This window comes from Leiobunum rupestre, chromosome 2, assembly GCF_980474605.1.
Source record: "Leiobunum rupestre chromosome 2, qqLeiRupe1.1.hap1, whole genome shotgun sequence".
NCBI classification, from domain to species: domain Eukaryota; kingdom Metazoa; phylum Arthropoda; class Arachnida; order Opiliones; family Sclerosomatidae; genus Leiobunum; species Leiobunum rupestre.
The window spans coordinates 47,074,513-47,082,122 of NC_143385.1; the positions used below are offsets into that span (position 1 = coordinate 47,074,513).

At 35.0% G+C, this 7,610-nt stretch overlaps 1 protein-coding gene across 1 annotated transcript in view; it reads right to left on the reverse strand.

Annotated features, from left to right (window-relative positions):
- LOC149957661 (SEC14-like protein 2) overlaps positions 1–3,681 on the reverse strand; it is a 35,629-nt gene extending 31,948 nt beyond the window's left edge. Inside the window, exon 1 of the mRNA XM_090165676.1 lies at positions 3,575–3,681. The gene's annotated coding sequence lies outside the window, so the exon portion shown is untranslated. The remainder of the gene's footprint in view (positions 1–3,574) is intronic.
- Between the last annotated feature and the right edge of the window lie 3,929 nt (positions 3,682–7,610).

The following is a 7,610-nucleotide window of genomic DNA, read 5'->3' on the forward strand; positions in this document are numbered from 1 at the left end:
AAAATTAGCCAAAAAATCAATATGAAGTGTCATACTTATTCTTATTATATTACTTATGTCCGATGTAATATTTTTAATAAATTAATAAATCGTGTATTACGCCACGCGCACTATTTTGTCTCCAGAAAAATTAAAATAAAATCAGCGGTAGCTTGCAAAGGTACATGTTTTAAGAGAATAACATTATGAGGGAGATGGCTACTTCTCCGGTATGCTATATACTTCTGGTAATAGTTGTTTACCGTGGTACGCGAAGATACTGAGGAATGGGGGATAAGACGGGTATAGGAAAGTGTGGCGTTCTAAGGTCAGCAGGGGTACAGACATAACAGAGACTTTGGGACAGCCCCATAAACAGGGCACCTCCCGCATTCCACGGGCAGGAACCACAAATATCCGCTCCCATCCTGAAGGAAAAGACCGTCCTTTGTAATCAGTTCGAAACAACCTAACTGCCCGGGAGCGAAACGAAACGGTGCAAAATAAAACCATCTGGTCTAGTTATTGTTAGCAGAAGTATATAACATTTTCATACGAGATAAGTATCCATCACAAATTGTATGGGTGAAATATGTCGTAATATAACCTATCTCATACGAGATAAGTAATTGTACGGGTGAAATACGTCATATAGGCAGTTTCTAATGCTATTACGTAGGGAAAATACGGTTTTTATATAAGTACATATATAGAAATCTTAAAAATCAAAGATTATTATCCTAATCAAATAATCATTGGGAATCAAAAGAAATCTTAGGGAATCAAAAGAAATTTTTGGGAATCAAAAGAAATCTTCGGGAATCAAAAGAAATCTTCGGGAATCCAAAGATATCTTCGGGAATCAAAAGAAATCTTCGGGAATCAAAAGAAATCTTTGAGAATCCAAAGAAATCTTTGGGAATCCAAAGAAATCTTCGGGAATCAAGAGAAATCTTTGGGAATCAAAAGAAATCTTCGGGAATCAAAAGAAATCTCTGGGAATCCAAAGAAATCTTTGGAAATCCAAAGAAATCTTTGGGAATCCAAAGAAATCTTCGGGAATCCAAAGAAATCTTCGGGAATCCAAACAAATTTTTTGGGAATAAAAAAAATCTTTGGGAATCAAAAGAAATCTTCGGGAATCAAAAGAAATATTCGGGAATCAAAAGAAATCTTTGGGAATCCAAAGAAATCTTTGGGGATCCAAAGAAATCTTTGGGAATCCAAAGAAATCTTCGGGAACCCAAAGAAATTTTTGGGAATCAAAAGAAATTTTTGGGAATCAAAAGAAATCTTTGGGAATCAAAAGAAATCTTTGGGAATCCAAAGAAATCTTTTAGAATCCAAAGAAATCTTTGGGAATCAAAAGAAATATTCGGGAATCAAAAGAAATCTTTGGGAATCAAAAGAAATCTTCGGGAATCAAAAGAAATCTTCGGGAATACAAAGAAATCTTCGGGAATCCAAACAAATTTTTTGGGAATAAAAAAAATCTTTGGGAATCAAAAGAAATCTTCGGGAATCAAAATAAATATTCGGGAATCAAACGAAATCTTTGGGAATCCAAAGAAATCTTTGGGGATCCAAAGAAATCTTTGGGAATCCAAAGAAATCTTCGGGAACCCAAAGAAATTTTTGGGAATCAAAAGAAATTTTTGGGAATCAAAAGAAATCTTTGGGAATCAAAAGAAATCTTTGGGAATCCAAAGAAATCTTTTAGAATCCAAAGAAATCTTTGGGAATCAAAAGAAATATTCGGGAATCAAAAGAAATCTTCGGGAATCAAAAGAAATCTTCGGGAATCAAAAGAAATCTTTGGGAATCAAAAAAAATCTTTGGGAATCAAAAGAAATCTTCGGGAATCAAAAGAAATCTTTGGGAATCCAAAGAAATCTTCGGGAATCAAAAGAAATCTTTGGGAATCAAAAAAAAATTTGGGAATCAAAAAAAATCTTTGGGAATCAAAAGAAATCTTCGGGAATCAAAAGAAATATTCGGGAATCAAAAGAAATCTTTGGGAATCCAAAGAAATCTTCGGGAATCCAAAGAAATCTTCGGGAATCCAAAGAAATTTTTGGGAATCAAAAGAAATCTTTGGGAATCCAAAGAAATCTTTTAGAATCCAAAGAAATCTTTGGGAATCAAAAGAAATATTCGGGAATCAAAAGAAATCTTCGGGAATCAAAAGAAATCTTTGGGAATCAAAAAAAAGCTTTGGGAATCAAAAGAAATCTTCGGGAATCAAAAGAAATCTTTGGGAATAAAAAAAAAGCTTTGGGAATCAAAAGAAATCTTCGGGAATCCAAAGAAATCTTTGCGAATCCAAAGAAATCTTTGGGAATCCAAAGAAATCTTCGGGAATCCAAAGAAATCTTCGGGAATCCAAAGAAATTTTTGGGAATCAAAAGAAATCTTTGGGAATCCAAAGAAATCTTTGGGAATCAAAAGAAATATTCGGGAATCAAAAGAAATCTTTGGGAATCAAAAGAAATTTTTGGGAATCAAAAGAAATTTTTGGGAATCAAAAGAAATCTTTGGGATTCAAAATAAATCTTTGGGAATCAGTAAAAACTCTTGGAGATCATTGCTTAAATAAATAAATCTTCAAAATACAAGATTATTTTCTAAATCATAAAATTACTAGGAAGCGAAAGAAATCTTTTCGGCAATAAAAAATTAGGTATACAATTTTTACTTAAATGATTGACTTTTTCAAATTTTACTTAGAAAATCGAAGTAATACAAAAGGTACATTTAAAACCGCGATGCGTTGTGCACTGTATAATTATATAATTCGCGTCGATCTTGGGAAGATACTTGTTTCATTTTATGGCAAAGATGGGTACCCACTCGTATATTATACACTTCTGTTGTTAGTTTTAGATTTGAATTTAAAATTAATAGATTAATTAATTTATTTATTTTCCGTTAAGTTAACGTACAAAAATTATCTGGGTTAAAACATCGGTAAAATCGGATATGGGCTGAAAAATCTGTCACAATTTCTTGAGGTTTTAAATTTTAGGAAAACTGTGATATTTCTGGAAATATCAGTAAAATCGTGGTATTTCTGGAAATGTCAGTAAAATTGTGATATTTCTGGAAATGTCAGTAAAATCTTGATATTTCTGGAAAAGTCAGTAAAATTATGATATTTCTGGAAATATTGTTAAAATTGTAATGTTTCTTGAAATATCGATAAAATTGTAATATTTCTTGAAATATCGATAAAATTTTAATATTTCTTGAAATATCGATAAAATTTTAATATTTCTTGAAATATCGATAAAATTGTAATATGGGTTGAATATGTATTGTCGATTAAAAAATCGGATAAGATTGATTGGCTCAAAAAGAAATCGATTACCGAGAAGTAAAAATTCTGTAATTTAAAAAAAAAATTGTGAAATTAGAATTATTGGCAAAGATCAGCCCATTACACAAAAGTACGATAAATTTAGAATGACGAGATAATTATTCTCGGGTGACGAAATTCGACCCAAAACTAATAAAATTATCGTAAAAAATTCGATCAAAATGAAACGCGGCCCAATTTCTCTACCCTGAGAAAAGAAATGGAACTATATCAACTCACTTAATTGGATTGGAGCTAACGGAATCGAATTATCCGCTATAACGATGTTTTCGCAGCGCCGACAATGATACGGGTCACAGTTCCAGCGAGCCAACGACCAATGCACACGCGTCCGCGTCTCACGAAAGCAGCGGCACTCTGGTTACGATCCGGACGACTCCAACCCTTTTTCCCACACGACCCGCCGCCAGCCAATAAAACCAGAAAAACACCAATAAATACTTCGAACGTAATCACGCGAGCAGGAAAATCTCTACTCGTTTTGACGGTCGCCCAAACACCTCTTCTTTTCTCGCCCGTTTAAAACACGGAAAACACCGTTTTCAAAAAATCGCCCAGTCATTGAAGGCGCTACGCTCGTGACGTGGTCGTCGCTATAGCGGAAGCCTAGTGTCACGCACCCTTTACCCCCTCGTACGCCCTGGGTTAGAGCATTGCCCACCATCTTGTTTAAAGATAGCAAGTAGGAAGCAACGTTTTTTTAGTCGGATTGGGTAAGGCAATTGAAAGCCTGGGGGCCTTTGGGCACTCCCCAGCAGGGCCTAAAACAGTGGGCAGCTCTGGCAGTTAAACTCAGATTTGCAGTTCTATAATCGGATTTGGGCAGTGCTATTTATTGTGAATTTATCGCAAAAATGTATGAAAACTGTAAAATACCTGATTACCTCATGAGAGATGTTGACGGGTCTTTCCGGTACATATCGACAAACGCAGCCAATTTTGCTGATCTAAGTTACTTATTTGCAGCTCTTTTTTCTCTCATAATTTTGTTAAAATATTCGTCTGCTACAAATTTTGAATTTTAACTGCTTTTATAGCTCATTGAAATTATGTTTCGGGCAGTTCTAAAAAATCCTTATTTCAGCTCCTGTTGGTGACTTAAGGTAACAGAATCGGATTTGGGCAGTGCTATTTATTGTGAATTTATCGCAAAAGAGTATGAAAAATTTAAAATAGCTGATTACCTCATGGGTGATGTCGAGGGGTCTTTCCGGTACATATCGACAAACGCAGTCAATTTTGCTGAACAAAGTTACTTATTTCTAGCCTTTTTTCTCTCAGAATTTTGTTCAAATATTCGTCTGCTACAAATTCTGAATATCAATTGCTTTTGTAGCTCATTGAAATTATGGCCGGGAGTAGTGGCGTACTCCTGTAATCCCAAGCGTCTGGGAGGCAGAATTTGTGGATGGCCGTGTGAGGACGACCACTAATCCCCCAACGGGTGGTTTTCATACTTCCGCCACGGGTGTCCCAACCCTATCCCCATATATCCCCCCGTTGGCGTGGCCGTAACACATATCTCGCACCTGATTAATCAAATGGACGAGCGGACTGAATTGTCCCACCCGTCACAATCGCTCATAACGAGCTTCTAAAGGAAAAAAAATTATGGTTTGGGGGCTTAGTTTGTATATTTTGTTTTGGGTGGTTCTAAAAAATCCTTATTTTAGGCACTGGTCCCTAGAGCTCTTGCAGTGGAAACCTTTTTTGTTGGGGTTTGAAATTTAAAAATGGTTTGAAATAAATATTTCTTTGACTTTTGGAACGTTTCAAGATGCATGTTTGGTGAAAAATTAGGTTTACACTCCTACAAGTTTCCACTACACGTTTTCGACTAATGGCTAAGCCCGCCTAATTTACGCAAAAATTAAATGTAGTTTAGTAAATTTCAAGTATAATTTTATTCGAAACTTAAGTCGATGTGCAGATCACCACCCGAAGAGTTATCGTTTCTCGCATAGCGTTAGTATGTTCGTCATTTAACTAATTAATAAACAGGCAAATGAAACCCACACCTATGCTGTAGAACGGTCGTAGTTGGCTAGGACCAAGTGGAGCCCCAAATGGGAATTACATAAGCTACCTCCATCAGTTACTACGACTCTGAAAAATATAACTTAAGGATTTCGATATAACTATTACAATTATATAGTAGACAATATTGGAATAAATGCAGTAAATAAATACTTTCGATTACATTCACAACTTCTTAAAGACTATCTGGCTTCTTCCCAATTCAAACCTAAGTTTACCTAACCACCTCTTTATTCCCCACCCTGAAACAGTGTGGGAAATAAGCTTTTTAAAAGTACTGGTCAATATGACCACAATACCCCTTACTTAATTAATAATTTACTGGTCATGACCACTCATTTCTACCCCACTTATCTCCCTCTTTTATTTTACTTTTGAAAGTGAATTGTTAATAGCGATTAGGAACTATAATGATATTTATTTATCACAAACCAACGAGCTTTGATATTTATCACATTTCTTAAGGAACTTTAAAAAATATTTCATCATCTTCTTGTTCTTGGAATAAAAACAGTTTTACTCCTTTCTGACTTTCTTTTTGTTTCTAAAAGCCATAAAGGAATTTCAGGATCGGCATCAATGTCTTCTATGCTTATGTTTCTTAAACATATTATTAATGATTGATATAGATGTTTCGCATTTAGCTCGACGAATCTGACTGATTGTAGCGGAAGAACTTCAAATTGCATTACTGCCAGATGCCAGGAAATACGTTCGATTTAGGAGTAGTGAAAACTCGGAACAACTCCTTCCGCGTTGAGTTTGCAAGTTCTCTCCCCATTGTTTTAAGGGGTTTCCCCTTCCATAAAAACTTGTTGAGGTTAACGGTAATAGTTAGTGTAGGGAGCTGTTGGCTCGATCGCGTGTCATGCAGGGCTTGCCACCACCCTCCTACGCATTGTAACCCGGCCACCTGAATTAAGGGCTTCTAAAGTCGCTTGACGACTTATTCCTAGGGTGGTGGAACTCTGGATATACTGGTAAATATGCCGATATGAGTACAACCAGGGTGCCCTATATGTGAGCAGTCCACTGTGATTTATAGTTAAATTCTTCACCAGTTATTGCATGGCGGTCGCTATACAGCAGACCACTTTCACGGTCGGGCGTCCGTTCAAATCCAACGTTAAAATAATTATTAAACACTGAATCAAAAATGACTACTATGTTCAGCTGCCATGCTGGATTGCAAGTTCTAAAATCTCCAGACTTCATGGCTGGCTCTAGATGCTAGGCTACTTTTAACTCAGCTCAGTTTATTTACACACTCATACGGAATAAATTTTACTTGAAAGGAAATATCCTAGTTTAAAAATTTATATATATTTATATTATTTAGTATACTTAAAAATTTTAAACGGTTATTTTATTACAAAAATTTTAGAGTTTCAAGTGAGTTGAGCTTAACCAAAATTAGCCAGCCCATCCCTTATGACCATTTTGTAACCAAGATTCAAGTTGCAATCCATCATGGCAGTTGAACAATAAGCTTTTAATAACCTGTTTAATATCAAACTTAAGTGGCCATTATATTTACGATTACTTTTATTTTAACTTCAAATTGTAACCTCTAAGCAACTTTCAAGTCCCCAGAAATGAATCTCCCCATATGAGACTAAAATGAAGTCTTAAATGACTCTTATTTTAATCTAAAATTGTAACCCATAATCAACTCTCATTTAAGCCTTTTTCAAGTCCTCAAAATTGAGTATCCCAATATGAGACTAAAGTGAAGTTTAAATAACCCTTATTCTAATCAAATATTGTAACCCATAATCAACTCTCATTTAAGCCTTTTTCAAGTCCCCAAAATTGAGTCTCCCAATATGAGACTAAAGTGAAGTCTTAAATAACCCTTATTCTAATCTAATATCGTAACCTCTAAGCAACTCTCAATTAAGTCTCTTTCAAGTCCTTAAAAATGGGTCTCCCCATATGAGACTAAAGTGAAGTCTTAAATAACTCTTATTCTAATCTAATATTGTAACCCACAATCAACTCTCAATTAAGCTTCTCTCAAGTCTCCAGAATTGGGTCTTCCAAAATGAGACTATAATGAGTTTCATCTAAATATATATTAATAAAACTCTTTTAGTGAGACTAAAATAGATTTTATTTAGGACCCAAAATTCGGGTCTCAGTTTTTTATGCTTACATAATACTTAAAAATCCTTGATCCTTCATTGAGACTAATTAGCGACTAAAGTAAGACTCACAT